Below are 10,843 nucleotides of genomic sequence, written 5' to 3'. Positions count from 1 at the left end.
CAACAGCCAGGCCGAAGCCACTAACAAGACTGTATGCGCTGGCATCAAATGTCGGCTAGACTCCAAACGAGGAAAGTGGGCCGAAGAACTCCCTAGGGTCCTTTGGGCCTACCGCTCCACTGGACAAACTCCGTTTGCAATGGCCTTCGGCATGGAGGCTGTCATACCACTGGAATCAAAGTTCCCGACCCTGCGTACCGAAACTTTTGATCTAGAATCTAACAATGATGCAGTGGTAACCGAGCTAATCTTAGCCGAAGAAAAGCGAGACGATGCTCAGCTCAAGTTAGCCAACTATCAGCAGGAAGTCACTCGGGGCTACAATCGAAGTGTAAGGCTTAAGAAGTTCAGAACCGATGACTGGGTCTGGAGGAAGGTTGTCCGAGCCAATCAAAAGACAAAATTCAAACCAAATTGGGAAGGACCCTACAAGGTGATTAAAGAGGTCGGCAATGGCTCGTACAAGTTAGAAGACAAAGAAGGAAGGGAAATTGAGAACCCCTAGAACGCTCTGAACCTCAGGAAGGCCTACCTTTGAAGTCTCTCCTCGGTCTCAATCTATCTCACCAGCTCTAAAGTCTATTACTTTGCTCTCACCAAAAAACTGTACTTGTCTTGACCATATTTTTATTCAATGAAAAATCTCTCCTACTTCTGAGGCATCAATGTTCTCTATATTTGATTACAAACTTCGATCACTATAGCTCGGTATTCTAAACATTACAGTTACGTTCGGATTTCTTTACTGCAAACATGTTATGGCTCGGACAATTTGATTTCCGGCCACAACATGATAAACATATTGGTTCGGCTACGTTCATAATTTGACTTGAACAAATTGCCACTTCAAACATTTACTTAAACATATTACATTGGTACAAGGCTGGCATTTTGAGCCGAGCCTTATACCAGCGCTGGGGTTGTTACGAGTAAATCATAATCAACTCGGACAACTTAAAGTTCAAACAGAAAACAATAGATGAACCTGAAAGTTTATCCTCAGTACGGTTATGTTCATAATTTGACTTGAACTACATGGCCACATCAAACAGTTACTCTACCTATTACCTTGGCATAAGACTGGCACGTTGAGCCGAGCCTTACACCAAAGTAGGGGCTATCATGAGTAACTATCAAAACCTTGAAAACAAGCCAAGGTTGCTTAACCTTCGGCAGCCAAAATCAGAAAATATTTCTAAGGCATGGAGAAAAAAATTCAGTGCAGTAACAAAGTTGAGAATTCCTTCTAAGTCATCATTTAAACATAAACTTGGAATTCAAAAACTCCTACGAAAAGGGCTCGGCTTAGTGAAACATTTGATGCCTACCCCCCTTAAAACTATTACATCTGGCATGGCAAAATCCAAAACGTTCGGTGCCATCCAGTCCAAAGAACCAAAGTTCAAAATATTCAAAAACAAAATACTTATGGAAAATCCTAAACTAGGGTATCTTCGACGACCTTGTCTTGAGCCTGAGGATGGCTCTCACCTTCACCAACCTTCTGTTGTTGATCGACGGCAGGCACATCGGTCATCTCTTCATCATCCTTAGGAGGAAGAGGCTGACACTCCTCCTCGGTGTATGGAAGGTCAAGGTCAGGCACAGCCGGCTCGGGAAGTTGCTTCAGAAAACCCGACTTAGGCTGAATCGCCATAACACCAGCCATGGCATCGGCACCGGCAGCATATCCCAGCTTGAAGAAATCAGGTAACCGAGCTTCAAGTTCGTCGTTTACCATCTTGTGAGCAATCTGGGTATACTCTAAGGCGGCTCTTTGAATCCCGGCCTCATAACCACGGGCGTCGGTAGCCGTAATCTTCTCTTTCTCCTCCCTCTTTAGCTTTTTCAGTTCGGCCTCAGCAGTCTCGGCGGCGACCCTCATCTCAGCAAGCTCCTTCTTCAACCGTTCCATCTCAACCTCATCGTCCTTGACTTGCTGCTCCAAGATTCTAAACTTGGTTCGCCAGGAATCTCAGTCAGACCTATACCTTTCCCGTTCGGCAGAGACTTTGGAAGCTTTGTCATACGCCTTAAGCGCAGCTTGCCCAGCCTAATCAAAAGAGCAAAGTGAAAAAAGAGAGGAAATAAATAGGAAAAAGATAGAGAAGAGAGAGAAGAGAACAAAGCTGAACAAGATGAGAACACATCTCACCAAGACCTGGAAGGAGGTCGGTAGGAACCTGATCGTAATCCCTCGGCAGGGCCAGCCCCCTCAGAAGTGTGATGGCAAGGTTCGGCTCCTCTTTGACTGAGTCGTTCTGAAGGAGAACCCTGCCATCAGGCATCGTGTACGAAGGGTTGAACTGGCGACGGACGGCGGCCTCGGTGGCTGGATCAGTAAGGTCGATATGTGGTTCAACAAGATTCCCCTGATCCTTTAACAGAGGGGCTGGAACTGTGTCAAGAGGCACAGATTGAGAAACGGTCGGCAGAACAACATCCTCTGACGTTTTCTGTCTCTTCTCCTTCTGACCCTGCTGCTCAGAAGAGCTTCGGCTTCGGCCAAGATTTGCCGACTTAGTAGGGATCACAGGCCTTGGAATGTTCCTTCTTGACATATCTTCGAAGGAGGGCTGGAGAAGTTCGGCAGAATCGAACGGAGTAAGCCACTCCTCTGCTGTAAATCCGATCCTCGGCAATTTCACCCCTCCCTGTTGCCTCTTCTTTTGGATTCCGACGGCGTTGGGATTTCCTTTCTTCTTTTGTACAGCCTCGGCAGCTGGAGCACTTGGTGTCTTTTTCTTGCTCTGAGCGACCTCTTTCCCTTTCCCCTTCTTCCTCAGCACACCTTTATAAGAGGGACGGTAGCCAAGAAGGGCCGGAGCGTGACGGCAAGCTTGGGCAAGCAGCGTCTCGCTCGCCTTCTCCCGAGAGTTGGTGTTAAGCCCCTTGGAAATAGGGCCGAGCTCTGCAAAAACAACAGCAATTCAAGAAATGCTTTCAGCAGAAAAGAAGACAAAAGAAGGACGTAATAAATAACTTAAACACGTTCGGTCTTATCACCTCTCGTATCAGCCACTTTTGGAACGGTGAATCGACGGAGACCGTCGCCGAACTCGAAGTTTCCGTGCACTTCGAGGTAAAAATCAGCCCATTTGTCAGTATCCGAAAGTCCGTCTACCAGAGGCTCCTTTTTGGGACGCGTCGACAAATACCGACGGCCAGATTTCCCATGTCTGGACATGGTGTATGTGTAAAAGAGGTCCGTCGGCGTGAAGTCCAAATCTTGACTCTCGATCAAAGCAATTACCGACATAATGATTCGGTAACTGTTGATTGCGAGTTGATGGGGTGCTAAACTGAATTTCCAAAGAATTTCCCTGAGGAAGGGGTGAATTGGGAACCGAAGCCCGGCCTTGCAAATGGCCATAAGGGGCACGGTTATATGCTCGGGACGGTGATCCCTATGGTCTTTTATGTCGGTGCTCTTAACTCTATGAATCAGAACATCCTCGGGAATATTGTATTTCGTTCGGAAGGCTTCGTACTCCCCAGGGCTGCCGCTGAAATAGTGAGCGTAGGGACATAGCAAACCCTTGTCAAAACGGTCGGCGTCGCTCGGAGCCGATGTCGAAGCTTCGGCTCCTGACACGAGCCTTGACTTGGCTTCCTGCCCCATCTGTGGCTCGGTTTCGGATTGTGTTTCTGGGGAGAAACTTATCTTAGGCTCCGTTAGGAAGTCGTCGGCGGCATACTCATAATCGCACTCGGCGTTAGAATCATCAGACACAGGAGAGGTCGCCGACATTCTCGTTGAGGCAGAATTAATCGCTCGGCTATTCCTCAGCCTACGCCACTCGATAAGTTCGCCGATGAATTGACGATCGGATTCGGTCTCCGAGCAGTCCGAGTCTGAAGACACGTCGATGACCTCGTGAGCCAGACCTAGGAAAAGAACAAAGGGGTATTAAGCTATTGAAATCTGCGTCGGCAAAGAAGATCGTTTGGAAGTTCGGTTCATCTTATCGGCTCACGAGTCACATGCTAACCTATATTGGGCTCGGTACTTCATTCAAGACTCCCTACGTTCGGCAAACAAAAGAGTTGGGGATCGTTCGGTTATTTATCCCCATCAGTAGAAATCGTTCGGCCAGCCCCAGACATCCTATGGGGGCTCGGAAGAACTAGTTGAGTTCAGGGATGAACATCATCGTTCATCCCAGTACTCTACTGTTCATACAGTACAAAAACCCCCAAAAATCATCCCAAAAACCCAGAAAATAAACATGAAAAGCAAGAGAAAGAGTAAAACGACAAGAATCGGTGACATACCTGAAGATTTCTGTTGGAATGGGGCTTGAAGTTGAAGATCTGGGTTCAAGTTGAGTTCTGGAACCGAATCTTAGAGAGAGAAACTCCAGACGTTAGAGAGAGAAAGTGCAGAAGAACTTTCTCTCTCCTCCCTCACCACTATTTATAAGCGGAGCGGGCCTTTTCGAAATCCCCGCCCATCATTTCATCGCCGAACCCCTCGCCAACCTCTACGTGACACGTGGCGACTGAAGTCCTCGCCCATGCCAGCCGGCTCCTTGTCTGCCAAGACGTCCTTTCAACTGACACACACGTTCGAATGCTCGACAGCTATCACCTTATTTGGGGCTCGGATTAATCTGCCGAAGGTTTAAGCTCGGCTAAGTCTTAAATCAACCCATACCGAGTGAAGAGCTTCGGCATGGGTTGAGGGGCTATTGTAGCAGGCCGAGCAAAATGGCTCGGTTCATTCCGAGCGTGATCCAGTATTCCTTTCAACTCCAAGATATCTTTCTTCGGGCGTTCGGTTCACCAACCGTAGCCGAGGGCCCCTGTAGCCGAGGGTCCCGCTAATTACCACTTCCTCTGATGCTCCATTCCCTACACCTGCTCGGGTTGGAGGATACGTTCGTTTGAATAATTGCCGAAGGTCCCACAACATGCTCGGTGCCGAGCATGGCTTGGCTAACGATCCAGCTCATCCGCGTCAGAACAGCAACCATGGCAATGATGATGGTTGTGACGTCATCCGAATGGTTATGAGAACAATGATGGTGGCACGTGAAGGTGCCAGCTCATCATGAAAAAGGTTGCAAAACCCTAAATGTGATGCAACAGTGACATCAGCCGACGCGTGTCAAGCGTTGGTGCAATCTTGGAGACCAAGCGAAGGGTTCCCTATAAATATCCCATTATGCCTACTTGGAAGAGGTTTGGCAAGCAATCTGACTCTTGCACCGGAGGGCCATCCCGGAGGACCTCCGGTGTGGTCTCTTAGTCGTGCTTCGTTTTGCATGACTAATCAAGGAGACGGGAGCTAACCAAGAACCCACATTCAGAAAGTACGAACCAACCGGAACGGAGCCCCCACACAGTTACAAATTAGTAAATCACAAAAAGGATTATTGATTGAAAATGTAATGATGAAAAACTAAACTTTAAGTAGTAAAAAGGTGCTCAGTTACATGTATATTATAAATTCAATTGCTTGAGTTGCTAGAGAGTGTCTGAACGTGAACATATGTATATTGATGAATGAAATAGTAGCTAGTCTTAAATTATGTCTTGGATTTGTTATTTTTGTATTCGTGTTGGATTCCTTTTCTAGATTATTCTAAGTACCCTGATCACGATTATTCTGAGGACTGTGATGACGATTATTCTGAGGACTTAGATGACGATTGATATATCTCAACAAATTGCACGACGAATCTGGTGATGTCCTATCATCTATGTCTTCGGATTCAATTCATCTCGACAAATGAGGTAAGTGACCTTTAATCACATCAGTCATATTCTCTTTGGAAAATGTGTGAATATTTGAATTGTGAAATTCCCAATTCTGTGTTATGAGAATGAGGTGTCTTACTACTTTCTTGTGTTTATACTTTGTGACTTTGTGAGGACGGAACAGAAGAATCCCATTAACATTGTGATTAGCATAATTATTTATGAATCGTGATCATCTTTTTTAATTTCTTTCAAATTATCTTGTCAGCTGGTGGATTCTTGCATCTATTGATCAAGATAGATGCAATATGATTTAGATCGGACTTATCATGTATTGACAAATAAAATTATTTCTTTTGCCCTTGAGCAAATAACTGGGTTTTGACCCCAATCATGGGCTTATACGGTTTGAAGAAATTTAGATACGCACGTTCTATAGCGGAGTTTTGATTTATATGTACAGAACTATTTAATGTGTTCGCTAATGAATATTGAATCCTCGTCTTGCTCCCAACTCATTTTTTCTTGAGCTTGACCTGACAAGTTCTGGTCTGTAATTGCTTGTTGAATTGGTTGTTTTGCTTCTTTCTTGAACAGATTCAATGGATGGTGCTGCACGGTTTATTCTAGGGTAGTCTGATTGAGAGTACAAGTTATTTTGAATTATTCTGTAGCATGTTCTGACTTTTGACTGCTCCTCTGATTTGTTTGGGGTATAGTTCTAAAACTTGGTGTGGTGGTGATTGAGGGATTATTGATTGAGTTTTTCTCCCGATGTTTTCATTGTTTTCTCCCCATATTTGTGGTGGTGCTATGTGATTTACTGAATGTGCTCCCGGTCCGGTCGACCTTGACCTAATAATTGATTTTCCTTACGACAAAACAAGGACCAACTTACTTACTTCTCGAATAGAGAGTTAATATTTGTGTTTCATGATCATCTGTTTAAGTTCCTACAAAATTGTCATGTAAGCTCGGTGGATTAATGCATCTTTTGATCAATATACATGGTATATGATTTGGATCGATCCCTTATCAAGTGTTGACGCCGTATCAAAGAAGTTTAAATATGTGCGTCAAATAAGGAGTTTAAATCTTTTTTTCTTTCACGGGTTCTTCATGGGTATGAAGGTTGAGAGTGAAGTTATTTTCAATTGTTTGTTTTTGAATCACAGAACTCTAGTTTGCTTTGATGGTGAAAATTGACGCTCATGTTATTTACTGAAGGAGTGGCAAAAAAGGACCCGGCTTCAGTCCAACTCCAGAGAGCCCATGCAGTTGTATCACAGCCATTCATCTTTGCATTCAACAGTCCAAAATTTAAAAAAAAATTCTAGCGAAAAGCAAGTTTAACTTTTGTCTGGAAAAGTTTTTTTTAAAATCTCGACCGTTAAAAACACCATCTGACGGTTGCAAATATTCCAATTGCACCTCTGCGTGGACTGCAGACAAGCCTTGTGCGGCAAAAAAAAAGGAGCTATTATGTCCATCGTGTGAAGCAGAGCTAGCAATAAGTGTCAATCTCGATCTAGTTTAGCCAAGATTGATCTATTTTAAAGCAATGCGTTTTGATTAAAAGGTTCAATTTTTTGTACCAAGTAAGTTGTTAGATATCAATGCATGAGTTCTTTTAAATTATGGGATAAAGTTTAAGTTTTCTTTAATTGAAATTCTTTTTTTCAATTCTCGTTTTGCTTAGAGGAAAACCTTTTAAAACAAGGGAGTGTTATGTATAGAAAGTGAAATTAGAAAAATGCCCGGGCAGGGGTAGACGCAAGGGGGCGTATCCCAACCAAACTGGTTGGGAGCAGTTTGATTCAGTTAAGACTGATTGTGGGTCTTTTCCGGGCTCACAAAAATAATCGAAACTATTCATTTTTTAGAGCACATTAAGAACATTGACCACGCCAAAAATTTCCTTGATCAGATATAGTTTGACATGATTTCAAAATGCATTAAGTTTGTAAGAATAAAAGTGTGCAACACCCGATTGCAATTCATTTGACACAATTATTTGAAGATTAATAAATTTCGAAAACATGTCAAACGATATCTGGTCAACGTGATTTTTGACGTGGTCAACGTTCTCGACCAGTTCTAAAAAGTGAACGGTTCCGATCATTGTTGTGGGTCCGAAAGGACCCTTTCAAACCCACAATCAGTCTTAATTGGACCAAACTGGTTGGGATACAACCCCTAAACACAAAGGGGTGCTAGGGCCTCTACACAACTCCCAATAATAATTTTACTTCTATTTTGAATTCAAAAAACCGTCGATCGTATGAAGATAATCTCACATGTATACATGTCTATATACATCTTAGAATCAGCACTTGACTCTTTCACAATGTCAATTAACTTCTCAGATAGATTACTAAATTCGGTGGGTATGATGAGGAGTGCTCATTGGCTAGCTTCTAACTTTCTAAATAGGAAAATTTTGGTTAATACGGGTTGTATTCCATTCGATCTTAGGTCTCTCTGAGATAGAGAGTCCCTTTCTTTGTAGTTTTCTTTCTCTTGATGTTGGTTAATTTTATGGCTCCCTTGATCATTTCAAAAAAAAAAAAAAAAGATGAGGTGGTAGAACATGGAATTGAGTTGAGATTGAGAGAAACCTGTGACTTCGGACGGATGATTTGGTCGTACTCGGCAATAGAGAAAGAGAAAAAAGATTCAGTGGCTGCAATTTGTTAAGGTTCAGTGCGCGCACAGAGAGAGGGAGAGACAATTATTCACCTAATCCGATTATTTATATTCAAAAAAGTGCCCCCAATTGAGGTCAAAGCAGAGTTCATCCCCTTTTGCGTCGTCTTTTCTTAATCATCTTTCACTCCACTACTCTTTCTCTCCTTCCTTCGCGTTTCCAACTCATTTACATGTCATTTCAGCGGCAGCTCTATAGTGTTTTCAAGGTGCTTGAAGAATTACCTTAATTAGCCTTATCACCTCTATTTAATGAGTAGAATATGCACCAAATTTCATACTCCTTACGTCGTAGTTCTGACATGCAATTTTCAAATCAAAACATAAAATATGTATGTTCACGATTTTTCAAAAATTTCGCCCCAAATTAAAGAACTATTCCATCGAGATTTTTAATTTGGTGGGAAGAAACTCGAAAAATTATGTACGAAAGTACTTTATTTTTCTGTTAAAAAATTGCAAGTCTTTTTGTAGGGAACTATAATTTTTGACGGAGGGAATTTAAGCCAAGCGAGATTAAACAGACGCATAAATCTACTAACATTCTTTTAGAAAAAATTGAGATGAATAGGTTGACACGGATATGATTAAAAAAAAGAAGAAGAAGAAGAGAGGGTTGACATGGATATTTGAGGACATATTCTCTTTTTTATGGAGATTAGTGTTATTCAGACAAAAGCCAAAACTTGATACCAAAAGGTCATTCTTTTTCTCCCTATTTGTTTTTATTTTTCGTCATTACAAATATATACATTGTTTGAGTTAATGTATTAAGTGTTCAATCATGAGTTACTTGAATATTCATTAGGTTTTCATTTGCCAATTTGGTTTTGCAATCCTGTCTTGGCACGCCCGCAACATTTGCCGATTCAGTTTTGCACATTTTTGTGAGAAGCAGAAGCAGAGCAGACAATAACTATCAATCTCTTGTTTAGCGAAGATTCTGTTCGTAAGAAGCAGCATAACAATGGTTGTTGTGACCATGGATTTGCAACGTTCCTTTTTCGTTTCGTGTCTTTTCCCCGTTCTTTCTTCTTGCATGACAGGTTTAATAGCAATATTAGTATACCCTATATGCTCTGCTAATGTCTACATTCATAAACAAATTTAGGGGATTTGAAGCCATAGTTATATGCCGTATGTTGTGAGTCGGGACTCGTGGCTTTCCATGTTTCCCTTTTACATTTTTTGTTTTGTTTGGACAGATGGATTTCTTTGGAAAAGTTCTGAAAATGGTTAAAGGTAAATCCAACGCCTAATATCTATTTGAAGCAAAATTGGAAGCATGAATTAATAGGACTACAAAATTATTTCCAACTAAATTATTTATCATCGCTAAATTGTTTTCACACATGCCTCTCCAAAGCATGGTTCAGTCATTCTTAGTCAGGATCTGTACTTGTTTATTTCAATAACCTCATGGGACTTGAAATTGCAAATTGTATTCATTTCGCAACCCAACCAGTTGGCCTGATGATCAAGACTTGGGATTCAAGGATTTGCTTCTTTCTAAGTTCTCGCGTTTGCTCCCTACTAAGGTTCGGGTGTTTCCATTAAACCAAAAGTAGTTGTTAAGTTGTTTCACTTTAACATATAGATAAGTTGTGTATGCTACACTAAATGGACCAAATGGTATTCCACTAAACTAAAATGGGCTGGTGGTCAAAAAAAAAATCCTTAGAATGTTTTACTTTAGTTGAAACAAGTTTGCTAAAGACATTAAGTTGTAGTAAAAATATATAAGGAAAACACCCAAACGTATGCATCAATTCCTTTGGGACACGTTCATGGAGAGCAGAGTCGGCTCTGACTTTTCGGGGGTTAAAGCGAAAATTAAAAATGGGCCTCTTTTGTTGGACTTATAATAAGGGATAAAAAATTAGGAGGGGCCCTTGCAATTTAGAATATTTTGGAGGCCTAAAGCGGCCGCAACACAAATTTTAACTCAGGGCCGACTTTGATAGAGAGCTTTACTCTGACTTTTAAAACTGTCATATCGAGATAATTTCACATGAATGCATGCATGTCTATATACATCTTAAAATCAGTATTTCACAAGGAGAAGTTACTTAACTCTGTTACATTGTCAATTTCTCAGATAGCCCATCAAATTTAGGAGTTGCCAAGCTATGGCTTTGTTGGTTTTAGGGTCTCATAATTTTTGGGCATGATTTTTAATAAATTTTCTCTATTTATTTCTCTACTTATTACTCTAAAAAACTTTCCTTGAAATCCAAACCAAACCGTGCCTATTCGCTGGGTATGATAAGGTGGTAGAACATGGATTTGAGGTGAGATTGAGAGAAACCTGTGACTTTGGATGATTTGGTACCACTCGGCAATAGGAGAAATTATTCGTTGCTCCAAGGGCAATGCCAGGTGGTGCCTCCCACCTTTTTTTTATTTTGATCCGCAGGTGTCTCCCACTTTAAAT

The sequence above is a fragment of the Rhododendron vialii genome, chromosome 11a, assembly GCF_030253575.1.
Source record: "Rhododendron vialii isolate Sample 1 chromosome 11a, ASM3025357v1".
Taxonomy (NCBI): Eukaryota; Viridiplantae; Streptophyta; class Magnoliopsida; order Ericales; family Ericaceae; genus Rhododendron; species Rhododendron vialii.
This window is presented reverse-complemented; position numbering follows the sequence as displayed.